A 20,526-nucleotide genomic window follows, 5' to 3' on the forward strand; every position below is an offset into this window, starting at 1 on the left:
TAGAGTCTGATGGCCACTCACAATGGCTTTCCTGGGGTTTGTGCTTCTTTTTTCACAGTTTCTTGCTTTTTAAAAGGCATCTGAGGCCGTGTGACCTTCAGTATGTAGAAAAGACACATGGCAAACAAAGCCTGCCTTTTAGTGAGTTTACACGTGTGTAGGAAAAACAGTGCATCTTTTCAGGGTTAAGATATGAATTGCTTGCTATTTCAGTGCAGTTTCCAGTGTTCAAAGTGATGCTTTATCTATGAAGTGTGATCTGGCATTTCCAGAACATTATTGTGATTTAAGGCTGCATAATGAAAGGTCAATATCTGAAACCTTTACTGCCACACGCCTGGTCCAGTTGGAGAGATGATGTACGTCGTTAACTGGACTTAATAAGTGCGTGTGTAATTCATGGGGGGATGGCATGTTTACTGTTGCGCTGTTTTTATTTTTTATTGCCTGTGATGAGTTTACAGTCTAGTCTATGAACCTAATTACAAGGCTGTATTTCACTGCCTTGTGTGGAAAGGGGCTCCCTTTTACAAATCTTCACGTATCTTCTCAGTTTTCCAGTCGTTTTCATGCAGGTCTCGTGAAGATGCTGGTGTCACATTGAAAATTAATCCTTCTTTAGAATATGATCATTTCAGGCAAGCTACAGTGAATGCATCTCAACTGGACTTGATTCTGGTCTGGTCTTGATTGGCATCCTTTCCTCCATCTCTGATGAAATCCATCCCATTTGGCAGCTTTTAAGCCTTTGAATTAATACAACCTCTGCAATGCCTCCTCTCAGCGGGTTCTGCTCATCTGACTCAGGGGAAGTGGTGGTGCAGTCTGCCAGTGGGCCTCAGTATTATCATCATTCTTCTAGCAAATCAGCAAATTAGTTTACTAGTCTAATAAAGAGCATTAGCTGCCCAAAAAAAGGACAATTTCTGCATTCTAATACAGAGAGAAGGCACATTTAAAAGAAGACCAAGAGTCTCCAGCCATGCTTGCGGCTCTGTGAGGCTGTACTTTGACACAGCAGTGCACTGAGTTAAGAGCTAAGACCACCACAAGAAACTGCTCACAATGATAATGCTAAGCTGCTGATGTTACAAAAGTTTAATGATTACCATGTTAGCCATCTTAGTCAGTAGCCATAATTATCCTGAGGGGAACATGAATGTGAGTTGCATATTTCATAGCAATCCACGAGATAATTCATGATATTTCACTAAAGATTCTGACCAACAGACCAACCAGTATTGGCATTGGTTGAAGTCATGTTGCTAGTGTGGGTAAAAAGAAACAAAAAGGTAATAATAGTCAAGAAAAGCGATAAACTGTAGTGTACCTGAAGCTGTTCAACCAGGTGCACTACTATGTATGCTGATATTTCTTTATGTCCTATAGTGAGAAGAGCTGCAAATGCCAATATTTACATTTTTTCCACATTCACAAATTTATATATAAAACCACTCATTAAGCAGCGAGCTCAAGCAGCTGCTTTTAGTGTTTCTGACTCTATTATCTATGAGAATATTTTGTTCTTAATGATCCACTGTTCTGTCATACTCTCACATTTTTTCTGGAGTCAGATTTTACAGGAACATCGACAGTGCTCCCTCACCTGCGAGTGCCAAGTCTTGCAACCTGATTTTTCCTGGCGTTAAGACACCGTTGAAAAGTGCTCTTCATAATTAACAGCTCTCCATCACGACTGGCAGCATGTTGAAAAAGAAAGTGTTCACACTCTTTTGAAGAAAGGCAGGCCTTGATCCCCCCCCCCACCAACACACAAACACACACACACACACACACACACACACACACACACACACACACACACACACGCACACATAATTAACCCTATTTCAGCATAACCATTTATTTCTCCTGTTATTGAAAAAAAAAAAAGTAGAGCAGGCTCTTTCTTTAAAGTTAAAGGACGCCAACATGTAATTTGCCTGCCCTTCCTGCACAGTCCTGATGAATACAAATGCTGCAAGTACTGTATTTAAACGCTGTTTGATTAAACTGCGGCTTGTGATACAACTCATAGCAATATCCTGGTAGACACACTGAAGTACTGTGTGGTTATCCTTGCCTTAAAAATCAGCTTTCCTCTTACCTGAAAATATCTTTGCACACACTCACATCACTGTCTCCCAAATCACCCAATACTGTGAACTAATGCTACAAAGTAAGCTAATTTTCCACACTATATTGTTTTAACAGTTATTATGCATTTCTGTTTAGTACTAACAGAACATGATGCTAGATATACACTCATGAACATCGCTTCTACAGTGACTTTGTATGTAATATTTGGATACTTCAGAAATAGGTGGAAAAAAGTTATAAAATGAATTCTTTTTTTCTGGTCCATGTTAAATAATATCAGTGCAGTTCATGCTTTTTAATGAAATACAAACACATTTCATCCATCATTAACACTCACAGGAGGAGATAAATATAATATCTTCCCAGCTAACAGAAGGGCTGCCTGTGAGTTGGACCTCAGCTTGGGAATCTTGAGGCTAATCAGTATCCTTCCTGCCTCTGGGTAACAGCCACAGCTCCACACTAACCTGAGCTATCCAAAGGAAGAATGGGATACCTATTCCTCGCTAACATTTCTTGTATATGTGATATCCCCCCATGCGCAATAAACAATGGGAGTGTTCATACTTTGCTGCCAGTTCAGATCTTGTGAGTGAGTGTTTCCCCTTCAACCGCTATTAGTGCCAACTTCAACATCAATTCCTTTATACTGCAACCTCAACTGCTCCCTTTCAAGCCCTAGTTCAAGCTGTTTCAATGCTTCAACAGTAATATTTTCACTGAAGTAAGCATATGTTCTCTTTCAAAAAAAAATTCTGTGGACTTTTTATCCTTGCAATAAACTTGCTAACCATGTGTAAGCAGTTGGTGCCAGCTCATGTACACACTGTTTAGAGGAAGAGAAGTTTCTGTAGTTGAACAGTGAAGGAAATTTTCATTGAGTATGAGAGCTCTTTACAGACAGCAACGATGTGAGACATTCATGATGAGACTCCAAACTTATGGATTTCAGTTTTAACTGTTGAAGTTTTAGATGTAAATACATTGTAGGTGTGCTGCACACATCTAAATGTTATACGTGTCATTACCTTCCCATCATTTAACAAAATAGCCCATGAAATAGAGTCAATTTCCAGTAGCTGTTTTTAATCGCATCATCGTATTTTAGATTGGACTGTAACTTTGAAGACTCTCCGCAAATGCATCTTTGTTATGTGGTGCAGTAGATGAAATGTTGAGGAGAGAAATATTCCTGATACTTTATGCCATAAACACAAGGTACGGTAAGTGCTCCTGCTGCATATAAATAGCATCATTTCATGCCAACCGTCATTACACACCAGCATCATTAAACATTGCCTCAGTCAATCAGACCTCTGCAGAGAGCCTCTGGCCAGGGTTCACACTGCCACAGCGCTTACACTCTCAAGCCTGCAGATGTCTGGGGTCCAACGGTGGATATTTTTATCCTTGCATGGCCATAATGTAGTTTTATAGATATTAAAACAACAACTGGACAGTGTTTATTCTGTCCTCCAAAAGAACATCATCATGTTCAGAGGTTATGTAGCTACAGTTTGTCAGCATGATCAAAAGGATCCAGCTGATAAAATGATTCTTTCTTAAATGAAATATCCACCTTTGTTAAAACTAACATCTCTGACAATATCTGGCGCTGAAGTTTAAAGCACACCTAACATTTTGAAATGATGACCAACCAAGCTAGCAATCAATATTTCGACACATACTGTTTATAAAGCATTTGACCAGTGAAAGTCTTTGCATATTGACTGTTTGCTAAGCCCTTACCGTACCTTACCAAGCTTTCCATTCTTGCGCAGTATATTTTAAAATGATAACATGGCAGATGTGCCACTGTAAATTCTTAGTAATTTTGAAATATACAAAATCGCATTCAGACAGAGGCAGGCAAAAGCAGGTTACTAATTTATAGGCGGCAACTGTTGATTTTTGGCCTCCAGTTGTTGCTAGCAAATTCTAACAGCTGTAGCTACTGTAACTAAATACGCCAACAGTGGCTCAATGAGTTGGTGGAAAATGCAACTCCAGGGTATAGAAAAAGCATGACATTAATTAATATATCTTGTGACCCCACAGTAGGATAGTTGCTAAATGATATGCACCTTATTGGCCTTGAAAGTAACAGTAGCTGTAGATTTTAGCCAGCCAGCAACTGCCACTTTTTCTGAGAAACTCTCAGCCCAGAGCTCATAATGCCCATTCATATGTTGTGTAAAGCTTTCCTAGACAACTGTAAACTCCTAAAACAGAGAATTTAAGTGTGTTTGAGTGCCTGTATTGCAATCCCGAGGAAAATCTTAGATTAAGCGTTGCAGCTTGATGTGCTTCCACCGTGAGAGGTTATGTGATTGCATTTCACTCTCCAATGAATTGGACATTTTCCTTTGCCATTACTCACACTGTGGCAGATGGGAAGTGAAGTCATCAGCATGCGACGCCTATAACGCCTGAACTCAGTTGATGTATTCTGAGGCGGCATGTTGCTATAATCGGACCTAATGGAAACAGATGTTGTGTTCCATGGGACATGGCATCTCAAGCACAGCATGCTGGCTGCCAGGCGCCTGGTTCATGAGAAACATCTTGCTGCTTTTCATCTCCACACTCACTTCACATCAGAGATAATCTCTCAAGAACAATGTCGGGAATAATATCCAAATGTAACCCCTTTTCTGTGTAGTCAGGAAAAGAATCTAAATCTGAATTAATTTGGTCTTTCAGAAACACAAACTGTCTAAATATACACAACACAGGGCTCAAATGACTAGAATTCGTAAGGAGATTGGCAATGGTAACTCTGCTTAGAGTGAAAAGAAACCTCCAACCACAATAAGGGACTGACAGTTACTTTAGTAGAAAGGTAGAACATGTATTGTCAAAATTTTAACCATTCTCATTAAATGAAACAGTTGGAACAAAGAAAAAAAACAGTTCAATTCAGTTGAATGACCTCTGTCACCAATCAGCATACTGTCCATTTCAGTTTGTTGCACTCAGTTATTTCCTCATTAGGATTTAAATTGTCCAGTTTCTTAGTGTTTTTCCTCTGATGCATCAGGTTTATTTTTTTTGTGTGTGTGCGTGTCAGGCCTGACTCAAATAAAAAAAGTCTGAGGTCTCAGATGAAATAAAAAATACACAAATTGTCCAATGGAAATGGGAAATCCGTTTTTTGTCCTACCACCCTCCTGGAAAACAGGTGGCCATCAGATCCCGGACGTCCTCTGCAGACTCTTCAGGCGGAAATCCAGTCCACAGATAGCACAGCTCACTCTTTAAAGTGATTTTATCAACGAAAAAAACAGCCAGGATTTTCTTCAACAATATTACACTCTCCTCGGCTCAACTATCACAGGACTCGACCACATCACTCCACAGCTTACAAAAAAAACCTTTTCAGTGGTAAACTGTTATTTTCGTAAATCGTCTTTTCATCCGACTCTCAGAGAAGGCGAAAAAGTTTTTTTCTCTCTCCGACCGAGCTGCCAGGTGCAGTGCTACGGTGCATTCACAGTAAATTAGGAAAAAAACAATACTTAGTGAAAACCTGCCATTTCCGGCACTGTGATGCATTCATTTTACATGGGAAAAACAACACTTGGCAGAAAGACTCACATTAACTAGAAAATGAAAATAAAATAAAAGTTTTAACAATAAAATAACACTGGGTTACACTCTTCCCCTCTAAACGGCATGAGTCCCTTCATGCACAGCTGACCAACTTGGACACTGTGGAGGTGACATTACAGCACTGGAGAATGCAACACCTAAGGTTTGGAAAAAAGAACTAATGGCCAAAGTCAGTGGCTCTCCCAGCTCATCATAAGTAAACTTTCGGGGTGGGCGTCTTTCTCTATCAGAGCGTCTCAAGCTCACTGACTCTGTAGCAACATGATCAGTTTCAACATTGTCACTACTGACTACAGATTCTGATGGAATGGGAACTGTGTCAGTCACAGTGGGTGTCTCGTCAGGTTCAGGCATGTCAATAACCACATGGTCTGGAGACCTAATGTCGATAGGTGATAACTCAACACTACTTAAACCAGGGACTTCGTGTTGTGTGTTTATGTCGGATTTGTCAGAACCAGGTGCAGACATTTGTGGCATTGCAATGTCTGGAGATGACACAGAGGGGTGAACATATGCAAGGGTTCGAGGTCCAGGTGGAAACTGTTCAGTTTGGACATAAGGGCCCTTTGTGATAATCCGTGGCTCCCGTATACCAACACAGATTTCCTCATCATCACTCATTTCATCCTCATCACTATACACTCCTTCCTTTCCAGTGTCGGTTCCTCTAGTCTTGTTTGTTTTGCTCCTTGTCCGGATTTTGTCCCTTTCCCTTTGAGAGTCCGATTCACTTTTATCCTCCACAGGTAAGAAACCGCAAGGGAGAAGCAAATCCCTGTGTAAGGTGCGTTGAGGACCTTCTCCAGTTTCTGGTTTAACGACATAAATGGGACTATCCCGGATGCGTTTTACAACTGTGTGAATGGCTTGCTCCCAACGATTTGCAAGTTTGTGCTTCCCCCTGATGTTAACGTTCCTTACTAGGACTCTATCACCAACAAAGAGTTCAGCAGCCCTTATCTTTTTGTCAAAGCGTGTTTTGTTCTTCTCACTCATCTTCCTTGAGTGCTCGGATGCAAGGGTGTAGCTTTCTTGGAGGCTGCCACGGAGGGTCTTGATATAGTCTGAATAGGATCTTGAAGTAGCTTTTCCAGGGTAAGTACCAAGAACGAGATCAATGGGCAACCTTGGCTGTCTGCCGAACATTAGCTCATACGGGGAATACCCTGTTGTGTCATTTCTGGTACAGTTATAAGCATGTGTTAAGGGTTTAACAAAGTCCCGCCAATGGTACTTGTCTTTGTCCTCTAGTGTGCCTAACATGTCTAACAGTGTCCTATTGTACCGTTCTACAGGGTTTCCCCGGGGATGATAGGGAGTGGTCCGGATTTTACTTGCTCCAATCAGAGCACAGAGCTCTCTCACAACCTTAGATTCAAAATCCCTGCCCTGATCGCTAAGCAGACGACAAGGGAAACCATAGGGAATGATCAGGTTGTCCCAAAGAGCTTTGGCTATTGTTTTAGCTTTCTGATCTCTTGTCGGCACTGCCACTGCAAACTTTGTAAAATGGTCCGTCAACACTAAAACATTTCTGGTGTCCCGACTATCTGGCTCAATGGATAAATAATCCACGCACACTAGTTCAAGGGGATAGGTTGCGTGAATGTTTTCCAATGGGGCAGCCTTTTGGGGAAGGCCCTTCCTCATGAGACATCGAGGACATTTCTTGCATTTATTTTCAATGGCCTGGGCCATCCTTGGCCAATAAAACCTAGCTCGAGCAAGGTGTAAGGCGCGGTCAAAGCCAAGGTGACCAACCTCATCATGCACACCTTGCATGGCTCTTTCATGATACTGGTAGGGCAGTACTAACTGGTACACAGGGGAATCTTTGTCTATGAACTTCCTGTACAGTACGCCATTACGGAGCTCAAGTTTGTTCCATTGCTTTAGCATGAGTCTAACGTCAGGGTGCTCAAGGTTTGTTTCCTTGAATCCAGGCTTTACACCTCCTTCCAACAAGGTTGTGACACGAGCAATCGAGGGATCGGCTCTTTGTGCTATGCACCAATCAGCATCGTTCATTGAGGGCAAGATATTTTCCCCATATGCCTCAGAGATAGCTGTAGGGTCAATAGCGAGGGACTCTACAACAACAAGGGGCTCTGATGGAGTTGACACAGAATGGCGATGACACAAGGCGGAGAAAGTTTCATGATCTAGTTCTTTATGTGTTTCAATAAGGCGTTTTTTCATGTCGTCTATGCGAGCTCTCTCTTTGACAAACTCCTCATCTTCATGGGGTGGCTCTTGGGGTCGCCGAGACAACCCATCGGCATCTTTGTTAGCTTGCCCTGCCCTGTACTTTATGGTGAAATGATAAGTAGACAAGGCGGCCAGCCATCTGTGTCCCGCCGCATCCAACTTGGCACTTGTTAAAACGTATGTTAAAGGATTATTATCTGTTAGGACACTAAAAGAGGAACCATAAAGATAATCACTAAACTTCTCGCACACAGCCCACTTGAGGGCCAAGAATTCGAGTTTATGTGTGGGATAGTTTCGTTCACTTTTGGAAAGCCCTCGACTGGCATATGCGATTGCCCTAAGCCTCCCCTCTTGCTCCTGATAAAGCGCAGCCCCCAACCCATCACGACAAGCATCAGTGTGCAGTATGTATGGGAGCTGTGGGTTTGCAAACGCGAGAATGGGTGCAGAGGTGAGTTTGCTGATTATCGTTTGGAATGCTGTTTCACACTCAGGAGTCCACTGTTCGGCAAAAGACGTGTTGGGACTATGAACTGACTGGTATGGCTCGCGTTTGTAAATCTTGCCTCGTTTCTTTGGTGGGTGATAATTTGCAGTGAGGCGGTTGAGAGGTTTAGCCATCCTGGAATATCCCTCGACAAAACGCCTATAATATCCGGCGAAACCTAAAAAACACTTCAGTTCTTTGAAGGTAGATGGGCGTGGCCAGGTTTTCAAAGCTGAGATTTTGTCAGGGTCGGTATGAACTCCTTGAGCGTCCACAATGTGTCCCAAGTATTTAACTGAGTTTCGGAAGAAGTGACACTTTTCTGGAGACAATTTAAGGCCATAGTCTCTGAGGCGTGTAAGCACTTTCATCAATCTGGTTTCGTGTTCCTCCAACGTGTCCGAGAACACGATTAAATCATCCAAGAAGACGAGCACTTCGTTGAGGTGGAGATCGCCAACACATCGCTCCATGAGGCGTTGGAACGTGCTTGGGGCGTTTGTGACACCCTGCGGCATCCTATTAAACTCATAGAAGCCAAGGGGGCACACGAAGGCTGTCTTAGGCTTGTCCTCTTCGGCCACCTCTACCTGATAGTAACCGGACTTGAGGTCCATGACTGAAAACCACTTAGCTCCACTAAGAGCTGTGAATGTCTCTTCTATATTTGGTAGTGCATATGCATCTCTTATGGTTCTCAGATTTAGTTTACGGTAATCAATGCATAGCCTGATCGAGCCGTTCTTTTTCCTAACCAATACAATTGGTGAAGAAAAGGGGCTGTGAGACTCACGAATGATTCCTGCATCGAGTAACTCTCTGAGATGCTGTTTCACGGCCTCTCTATCACTTGGGTGAATAGGCCTTGGTCGTTCTTTGAAGGGTGTTTCATCATGTAATCTGATTTTATGTTCCACGGCTGTAGTGTGGCCGTATGACATGTCATCAAAAGCAAAAACTTCAGAGATAGATTGCAACTTCTTTTGAATTCGTTCTTTCCATTGCTCTGAAATGGGAGACTCATCAAGGTTGAAAGTGAGTTTACTGTTTTTCTGTTCTGTCTGTCTCGGCGGGATCTCAGATTGACCAGGTGATAGTGAGGAAACATGTTGAGCTGCACAAGCTTGGGCAACAACACTATTTGGCTGCAATGTCACACTGTGTTCACTTACATTACGCACAATGACAGGTACTTTGGTACTGGCTTTAGAGGGAATGTCTACCAAAACTGACTCTATAAGCAGTCCCCCTGGTAACTTGTACTGCCCATGAGGTTCAAGGACAAAGCTTGTGTTCTGGTCCTTCTTCCTTAGTCTCACATTGCCCATGAGACATATCTTTTGGTTTGCAAGGACTGTAACTGGCTTTTTACCGTGTAACATGACAGGGTAAGAATGAGCGTCATTTCTCTGGGCCTGGGCAACGTGCTGAAGGATCACTGCAAACTGTTTAGAGCGTAACTTGTGAATACACTCGGGCCCATCTTGCTCTACTAACTGTTCATAAAGCCGTAAAAGTGCATTTGTCCCGATCAGCAGAGGAATTTTACTGTTAAAGTGACATTCGGGAACTACAAGTACTAGTACAGCCAGCTGCTGCTCTTTTCCTGCCATGTTCTGGGGGAACGTAATGTGTGTTTGAATGTAGCCCAAGTATGGGACGTTCTGCCCTCCAGCTCCCTCAATTTCGAGAAGAGCGTTTATGGGTTGTATAAGAAGATGAGAAAGATGTGCTTTGTGAAAAGACTCAGAGATTGTTGTTACTTGTGAACCGGAGTCCATTATGGATTCACATGACACACCATTGACGAGTACAGAGGCTGCACAGCGTGGGCCTATAAGTCCTTGGGGCAAAGGTAAGTCAGGGTTAAAGTTGCCAGTGGGTTGCATTGGGCCTTTGCTTTGCAGTTCTGTGTCAAAAGTTTTGGGACTCTGGGAATCAGGGGTTTCAGCTCCTGGGGGTCCCACGGCAGGAGCTGCCACTAGTTTAAAGCAAAAGGAGCAGCAGCCTGCCGTGCTGCAAAGTCTGCTTGTTTCTTTCTTAACTCAGCATTCTTTTCTCTGACAAGAGTGGGGTTTGGCTCATTTGTACAGCGGGCTGCTATATGATTGTCTTCCCCACACTTGAAGCAAAACCATGCACGAGGCATGCCAGGGATTTTGGCGGAAGCTCGCGGTTGTCTAGTGTTAACAGCTAAAGACTCCTTGGGCTCGGTTTTCTCAGATTTGCATGCAACCTTTTGGTTTTGGACGAGCATTTGGACTTGTTTGGTCAATTCAGCTATTTGATTTTCAAGCTTGGCAGTGTCGTTTAGTTTTTGTTTCACTGGTTGTGGGCTCACAGGGGAATTGTCCATTGGGGTGGTGTCCTTTGGCTTTTGGCTTAACTTTTCAACTTGTTTCATGAGTTCATTGACTTTTTGTTCAAGTTTCACGGTTTCATTTCCTGATGAGGTGGGGCTTGCAAGTGGCACTTGGTCAAAGACGGGCATGCTGAAGACAGAGTGGGCATGTGCAGCAGCCTTTGTTGCGCCCAAATGCTTCTTCATGCGATCTAACTTGGCCGACCGTCTGTCTTCCTCAGTTCTCAACATGAGAAGAAGGTCGGGGAATGAGGGAGGAGAACTCTTTTTTCCTTCAAGCTGGAGACCTATTATCAAGCTTTGGTCCCAGCAGCCACGAATGAATTGCTTAAGGAGCAGTTCTTTTACATTTGAAGCAGAGACTCCCCCTCTAGAAATAACTCTGGTGAGGAGACTGTGAAGACGGCTCAAGAAGGCAGAGGGTTTTTCGCCACTGTTTTGGTTGGATCCCAGAAATGCAGTGAAAAGCTCTTCTCCATCCTCAACAACACCAAAAGCAGATTCCAGCTGAGCGACATAAGCGCTTGGTAGTGCAGTGACTCCTAGGGGCTTTACAACCTCTGAGGCAGGGCTAAGTAAGCTCTCTAGCATCTTCCTCACTTTGTGTGCATCAGTCAAAGAGGAGTCACTAAGTAAAAGATCAACTTGGGTGCGCCATGTCTCATAGTCAACTTCACCATTGGGCCTTGGCAGCCGACCTGAGAAAGTGCGTATTTTTGCATGTCCAAGTGGCGTGTGAGTTGACTCATTACGAATGATGTGTTCAACTACCACTTTCTGGACATGAGAAGGGTTGTAGATACTCTCATCTATGTGAACTGCGCCTGTAGAGGGTTCAGCACGGGGGCTAAAAGCACTTGTGGGCTCTACCGGTTCACTTGGCTCAATGTAATGACTGGTAGTATTACTATCTTGGTCACTCACAAGTTGTGTCTCAGTCTGGGGTGTGGGGCCTGCCTGTAGCTCACTCTGAAGGAAGCTAAGGAAGCCTGCTTTCCCACTATCACCCAGAACCTCAAGTTCTCTCAGATATCGGCGGGCCACTTCTTTGCCCATTTCTCCTTGAGTGATATCTCTAACAGTTTTAGAAGACCAAATTACATTTGGGTCTACTGGGCTTTGAAGTTCTCCTAAGGTTACAGGGTCAATCTTCAAAATAGCCTGTTCTGATTCGTAGATAACAAGTGTTCTGCCCTGAGGCTGATGTGGTTCATCTGGAACTCTAATTATTTTAGATATCTTTCCATTAGTCACAAACACGTCAGAAATATCATCATCTGTACAACTTCGTTCAACTCCTGCAACATACAGGGCTTTCTGATCATCGACTTGAAAACGTCCACAAAGATCCATTTTTTCTGCAAAATATCAAAACAGTGTATCGTATAGGTTGGAGATAACAACAACCACTATACCAATCTCCTGGCTGGCTCGCCACTGTTGTAACCCCTTTTCTGTGTAGTCAGGAAAAGAATCTAAATCTGAATTAATTTGGTCTTTCAGAAACACAAACTGTCTAAATATACACAACACAGGGCTCAAATGACTAGAATTCGTAAGGAGATTGGCAATGGTAACTCTGCTTAGAGTGAAAAGAAACCTCCAACCACAATAAGGGACTGACAGTTACTTTAGTAGAAAGGTAGAACATGTATTGTCAAAATTTTAACCATTCTCATTAAATGAAACAGTTGGAACAAAGAAAAAAAACAGTTCAATTCAGTTGAATGACCTCTGTCACCAATCAGCATACTGTCCATTTCAGTTTGTTGCACTCAGTTATTTCCTCATTAGGATTTAAATTGTCCAGTTTCTTAGTGTTTTTCCTCTGATGCATCAGGTTTATTTTTTTTGTGTGTGTGCGTGTCAGGCCTGACTCAAATAAAAAAAGTCTGAGGTCTCAGATGAAATAAAAAATACACAAATTGTCCAATGGAAATGGGAAATCCGTTTTTTGTCCTACCACCCTCCTGGAAAACAGGTGGCCATCAGATCCCGGACGTCCTCTGCAGACTCTTCAGGCGGAAATCCAGTCCACAGATAGCACAGCTCACTCTTTAAAGTGATTTTATCAACGAAAAAAACAGCCAGGATTTTCTTCAACAATATTACACTCTCCTCGGCTCAACTATCACAGGACTCGACCACATCACTCCACAGCTTACAAAAAAAACCTTTTCAGTGGTAAACTGTTATTTTCGTAAATCGTCTTTTCATCCGACTCTCAGAGAAGGCGAAAAAGTTTTTTTCTCTCTCCGACCGAGCTGCCAGGTGCAGTGCTACGGTGCATTCACAGTAAATTAGGAAAAAAACAATACTTAGTGAAAACCTGCCATTTCCGGCACTGTGATGCATTCATTTTACATGGGAAAAACAACACTTGGCAGAAAGACTCACATTAACTAGAAAATGAAAATAAAATAAAAGTTTTAACAATAAAATAACACTGGGTTACACAAACTCACTAAGTGAGGCAAAGTGCAAAACAAGAAAGGATCTTCAAATATATCACAACTACACACACGAATCCAAGCGGACATTTCATGTTCGTTTTTCTGTTTCCCTGCTCGGCACATGCAAGAACACACAAAGAAAGAAACAAATTGCCTTTCTCAATAACCCAGACATAGCTGCACACAAAATTACCTCTGAAAGGCCAGGGGAGATACAAAACAATTTCCTGACAAGTGCAAAAACAGTGGGTGCAAAAGCAGGGGTTGAGAGACAGAGGATATTATTATGCATAGCCAGTATGTTGTCTAGGAAACTCTAATTGGAAGTAATTTTGCACTCAGTTCTAATAAAGCTAATGGAAGCAGAGGTATCATATCATGGTCGAGCACTTTCTCTTTTTATTAGTTTGACTCTCCAGAAGCAGGGTGTGTCTTTGTTACCTATTCACTGGCTGTGCTGTCAGCAAATGCGTAATAATGGAAAGGCTCCTATAGCAGCAGCAATGGAAGTCAGGATGGAGGAGTCACAACTAACAGACAAGGTGCCATCAAACTGATGACATCCCAACTCTGTCACGAATCATAAAGGAGGCAGGAACAGCAAGATGGAATCCATTATCCCCTCCTCTCTACTCTAAATGTGGCAACGACAAGCACTCAGAGCTCTCCTCAGTGCCTTGTGAAGACATCTCACAATCAATGGGCTTTAATCACGTCCATTTTCCCTCCTTTTTCCCCCCAATAAAGAGGAGAAAATGTCTCAAGCTCAATTGTGGCTAATAACATTGGAAAGGAGCGAGGTTTTGATGTGGATGAGCAGGCAGCATTTGGGGAAGAGAGAAGCGTAGGGTCATAAGTTCATCATGCTGCAATTATCCACACTGTTGTTATTAGAACAGTGTCTGTATGGGTCCTGCACACATTGTAAATTAACTAATTTTTTTTTTTTGGCCACATTGGAACAGAAGAACTCTACCAATATCTAGCAGGCATAGCCCTGACATTGTTGCCTTATTAAGTTTTTACGGCTAACATGTAATAATTGCAAATACAAATCCAACTGGAGCAACATCAGCATTCATTTGGAGTCTTGTTCCTGTCCACCTGATGAATGCAAGTCCACTTTAGCTCTATTGTTCTACACCAACTGTGAGAGGATGTTCAGGTTCAGGTTTCTTCACCAGCTAGTTGCTAAATACCCTGTTAGCCAGTCAGTTTACCTGTGCTGATACTGCTGGAAACAGGGTTGATGAAAATAGTGGGACAGAAATAGTCCGACTGATGGACAGTATGGATATTTGAGAATTTGAAAATGTGGTAACAACAATTGGCTAATATTCTCTTTTTTATATACAAATTTTGAATATTTCGGAACAAAGCCCAGCTAGTTGTTTCCCCTTGCTTCCTGCCTTTATGCTAAGCTAACCACCTTCCACCTTCCATACCAATCACTATGCCTATTTCCCAGAAAAGTCAAGCTATTCCTTTAAAGAGCAAGATATGTCCTGGGTTCATTCCAATACCACAGCTTCCAACCGGCCATTGAGCAGCTGTGCATTGATATGAGATCATGAATGCATAATGCAGTGTGGAATTCACTTAGTTTGGGCATCTGAAGCCACGACTGTGAAAGAACATTGATCTGTTGCAATGATACCTCTGTTCGCTGTGACTAACGGCGAGAGAGACATAAGAAAAGAAAGCGAGTAGATTCCAGATAACAGCGCTCATTTTTAAAGTGGCATGCTTTTGAGGCAAAGCTCAACAATGTTATTCATTAAATAACGTTCATCTTATTAACCTTTAATCTGCACTCCTGCATTGCTGGGCCTTCAGTTGATTAGTATTCACTTATAAATTGAATAATGAAGGTGTGTCTGCCCCAGTGTCCCTGGCTGAAATGCTGATGCTCGGCAAAGTCTTGATGGATGTACACACATGTGGATAGCCCCACTGTGAGTCACATGATGGACAAATTTCACTTTTCAGAAGTTAGGTAGGCCGTATGTTTTTAAAGGAGGTCGACATTTTTGGGAAATATGGTTATTCATTTTCTTGCAGAGAGTGAGATGAGATGATTGATACCACTCATGTCTGTACGGCAAATATGAAGCTACAACCAGCAGGCAGTTAACTTAGCTGTGCATTAAGACTGGAAACAAGGGGAAACAGCAAACATGGCTCCTTCCAGAAGTAACAAAATCCACCTACAAGCACTTCTAAAGCTCACTAGGCAGCATGTTATAGGTTTAGTCTTATTTGCAGAAAAAGGGGGTTGGGCAAAGGATCTTCCTTGAGTCTTGACTGGCAACCGTAGGGTAACCACAAGCCTGCAAGAAAGTACTGCATCCAGTCAAGAAACAGTCCAGCACTTAGTCCCACATGAGAACGCAACATGTGTATTTACACTTACATTTCTGAATGGATTAAACAAATGGGATAAGGCATGGTAATTAGTGAGTTTTAGAGGTGTTGGTCCTTGAAGTTTGTTATCTTTTGGCAGAGCCATGCTAACTGTTTCACCCCGTATCCAGTCTTTGTTGTAAGCTAAGCTAACCGGCTGCTGGTAGCTTGATATTTACTGTGCAAACATGGAAGTGGCATCTATTCTCTCATCTACCTCCCGGCAAAAAAGCAATGACTATATCTCCAAGAGTTTCAAAGTATTCCTTAAGAGTAGGTGTGAACACATCCTTATAGCCCCATCTGATAATGCTCAGAAAATGGAAGTGTCTTGTTTTCAGTCCCTTTAATGTCTCAAAATATAGCACCGGTCAAAGGAGAGATGAATTGTATGTAGGCAGCATCCTCCATATGCCTGCCTGCCTCCCACAAGGCAAAGCACAATCTGTCTTTTCAAGGTAGGGGCCTCTCCTGTGGTGATGGAGCACCTTGAGGAGCTCTATGAATCCAGACACTGCATGACAAACTTATTCTAAATAGCTATTTACAGATGAATGCTTGGTCAATCTTTCAGTCCACGAAAGCCCCCTCCAACATTTTCTCACTTTTCTCTTCATCTCCAAACACTGAATAAAACAGGCAGAAAGCTGAAATGCCTCTTGAGAGGTTGCAGAGGAAGCAAAGTTTCGATACCTTTGGGGACCTTGTGTAGTGAGATTGAGATGGCTCACTAGATATCTTCCTCCTATCAGAACAGATCTTATCAGTGGAAGAGTGATCTCGTTTCCAACTGGACGCCAAAGTCAGTGTGAAGGTTGTTGCTTCGAGCTGAGTGGATATTAGCAGACATGTGCCCTTTGTTGAAACGGCACAATCACAGAGGAATTCCCTGACGGTTTTCAGAGGTTGCTGTAAGATAAGAGAATAAAAATGAAAGTGGTATCGCGTGTCGACAATGAATTCAGAACTATACGAAAGCTCTCATGAGTGAAAGACATCTCCAAACATTCACTGACGCTGAAGCAACAAAATTCCAAGGTCATCTGAGATGGTCCGGTCATAAAAGCTTCTTATAGTCTCCAGCAGCATGTCTCACACTGAATAGCAATTTAAATGGCATGACACAAAATGCCACAAAAGCATTAGTGCATGACGTTCACACAGACAGAATACACATGTTACATCACACTTACATGTTCAAGTCATTGGAATGAATTCATTCATTCATGAACGAATGAATTCTCTTGACGCTTTTTCCTTTTGATTCCCAAACTCTTTGTTCCCCTCTGCCCTGTTAAATTATTCAGGTCAAAATGATGCTGTGATTCTGTCACACACTATCTTGTCGTCTATCATTTCTATGGGTAATTATAGCGAGGGAAGCGGATTGGTGAAGACATGCTGATAATCCCCATAAACTAAAGCATGTCTGCAAAAAGTGGAATCGGTTGCCATGCTGAACGTAGGGGCATCCAGTGAGCTGCTTTTCTATCTTTTTTGCTTTCGTACCTGTCACATTGCACACTGGCTTAGTCCCTGAAGCGTAAAAAAAGAAAGAAAGAAGGAAATGCCCAAGAGGGTGCTGTCTGCATTTGTCTACACCTTGTAGCTAGTAGTTCCACCACTAGTGCCAATAATGACAGTGAAAACACCCTCTTGGGGATTTTTTTGCTTTGAAATTGCCTGCCATTCCTCACAGAAATCACCTGGACTGTATGTCAAGGACATAGTCATACTGGCCTTGGCTTCTGTTGTATCCCATGCTCATCTAAGGCTAGATTACTGTGTCCGGGTCATGACTGCCTGTAGTCATCAATAGGAAGATGTCTACACGGAGTGGGCAGTGGACACATTGTTAGAGCTCCAACTTTGTGACTTTTAAGGCACTTAATGGTTACATCTTGGTGAGTTATTCATGAAGGGGATGAAAGAACCACAGGGCTTTTCCTACGCCAAACAGCAGTGCTGGAGCTTCAGATCCTTTACACAAGTGAAAGTAGCAACACCACAATAGCTAAATGTACTTTGTTGTGGTTTGTCAAGGTGGAGTTATTTTAACAACCATATGCAATGTTGGGTAGATTACTCTGCAACAGTGTGTCGAAAAATAGTAACAAAAGCTGTTAAATGTAATGAAGTAAAAAGGACAATAGAAAGTAGCATAAAATGGAAATATTCGAGTAAAATACAAACTAACTGTACTGCTTATTTACATTATTAAATGTACTTAGTTACATTCCACCACTGGTGGTCTGGATTCCGTGAACAGAGGTAGCACTACGTCCAGTGCAAGTGAAAGTACATAGTTACACCAACAAAATATACCAACATGTATCACACATGTACATTATGCAGAATGAATTAACATGCAGGTTTTTGATGTTGTAGCTGGTTTTGGTGGAGATCAGTTTACCAAGGCCAAGGCCACAGACACCCAGGGGCCCCCAAAGCCCCATGATCACTGTGTGGTAATTGGCTTCCAGTAATTTTATTTGTTGTAAATTTCTTTACGAATATGCATTACTAAAGCACATTTCCACCCGTCATGATAATGGCTTTCACAGGGGTCCTGAGGAGTGGCGGCAGGAGTTAACAGGGGCCCACCAGCTCATTTTTTCAATCTGTCCGTGCATCACAGTTTGTTCCCTGATCATATGTTTTGTATGTAAATCTTATGAATGTGCAAGTGCCTCATAATACTGAAGTCATTGAATTATACACAAGTAAAGATACTCAGTTACTACACTCTCAACTGTTTTGGCACAAATCCATATTTGCTCATGAAATTAACAATTGCCAGCAAATCACATTGTTTATTTGACAAGATCCCCATGTTGTGAACTTCAGATGTATAAGTGAGCTGTGATGACACTGCATCCCTTAAAACTGTGGGAACAGTTGCAAGACACGCTTTAAAAGATAAGAGTGCTAAACATAGACATTTAAAAGAGACTATCATCATTAGCCGATTCTCTTTGAATTAGCAGACGGGTTGAGAGAGAGAGAGAGAGAAAAAAAAACACACAGATAAGTTTCATTTGTAAAGCTTAACTTTTCCTGGCTCTGGTAAGCGTGGAAAAACACACAACCTCCAAACAGTAGTTTTAATATGGTATTCATGGGCCACATTCATCCTTCAAACAACTAAAATAAATGTGTTCTACTCGCATAAGATGGGACGCGGTGTTAAGCTTTTCTCACAGTGTTTGCTTTGGTGGAGCATTTGAAATTGGACCTATAAAAGCAGAAGAGTATGTGAGGACAGCAGCATGGCTGGCACAATTTAAAGAATCTTTCAATACGCAAACTTATTTGAAATACAGCATACCCACTTCAGAGGCTCACACACTGGCCTCTGAGACGGATGTTTTATTTAATTTTGTTCCGCTTTATGTTATTCTGTCTTAGTGCGTAACATCAAAACAGCAGCTAAACAGAATAGTGCTGAGTGTATAAATAACTGATATGATGACCTGGTTTTTTTAATGAGCTGTAGCTGCTTAACAACGTGAATGTTTAAAATGATCAATATTGCCAAATGGTCCAGGGAGGCTGCAACTCTATTCCATTACCCGGGGTCAAATATCAAGAGTCAAATGAGGAGCTTGTACTGTAAATGAATTCCTCTCCCAGTGCATACCTGCTGGAGAGTGATAAATTGGAGGAACAGGCACACACATACTGTATATACACAAACACACATACGCGGGGCCTAGCAGGGTTGTCGAGGAGCGACCATCCTCTCTTCAGACCACCGGAGGCAAATTTAAGTCTGCCTGGATCCCACTTGGTTCCCACCAGATAGTGCAGAGCGAGATGCAGCTCTCTACCCTGTAGCCATGCAAGTGCTAACATGCAGTGGAGCGAATGCTCAATTTAGTAGGAAGAGGATGAAAGAGGGAATTCTGTGCTGAAACTGGGGCTGGTGGGAGATTGCGAGAGGGATTTTTTATTGATGCCCTGGGTGACTTTTTATGCACACAAGCAATAACCACCAAAGAGTATAACAGCTCTAGTGAGACTTACCAACAAACTCAAACCACAGCCAGAGCGCTGTAATGACTTCTAGTCATGGAAGGCTGGAGAGCTTCCTTTTGTTTTGCATATGGTGGGTGTCAGCAGGTGTTTTACACACTCTGGTAAATAGACAATCTTGCATGAGAAAAAAATTGATTCATCACCAGAGAACTGTCTACATGCTCAAGTACTCTTGGTCATTCCTGGTTCACTCAGCATATTGATTTAAGATGGTATATACAGCCACCTGCAGTTAAAGCTTAGGACTAATACAGTCCCAAAGAGCAAGAAATGGATCATTTGAAAGATGGTGGTAAGGTGAGGGCTGCTTCTTGGTAAATGTGAAGAATATAAGACAGTGAAATGGATCATCGACACACCACTTAAGTGTGTCTAATCTGCATGTGGCAGAAAGACACGCGGGAGCACTCTGAACAGTTGTTAAAACCCATTCAGGTAAACTCTGAGCAATCAGCACCTGCTGATCGTTTCCCTCTTTAATGGTGATGCAATGGGGAAAACCATCACAATAAGATACTGATTTCACACTTATTAGGGTTTGCTTAGTTACATTGTGTATTCAGTGTAATACTGCAGATGAATCCAAATAAACAACTCAAAATGTTTTATGAAGTAATACAATAACACAGCAGCCACAGTTGGGGTCCCTGGCTCTGACTCCAGATCCCCTAAAATGGCCCGACTGCGATGAAACAGTGGTTAGATATTAAACTGATGTCAACACACATTTCACATTAAGCATCTCAGTGTAGGTTTCTCTGGCCTGCATCAAAAACCAGACACGGGATGCAATAAAGGGAGCAGATGGGCATCACATTCACTATCAACTCGTTTCATGCCTTCGCAGGAGACTGAGC

The sequence above is a fragment of the Chaetodon auriga genome, chromosome 5 (assembly GCF_051107435.1).
Source record: "Chaetodon auriga isolate fChaAug3 chromosome 5, fChaAug3.hap1, whole genome shotgun sequence".
In the NCBI taxonomy this organism is placed as follows: Eukaryota; Metazoa; Chordata; class Actinopteri; order Chaetodontiformes; family Chaetodontidae; genus Chaetodon; species Chaetodon auriga.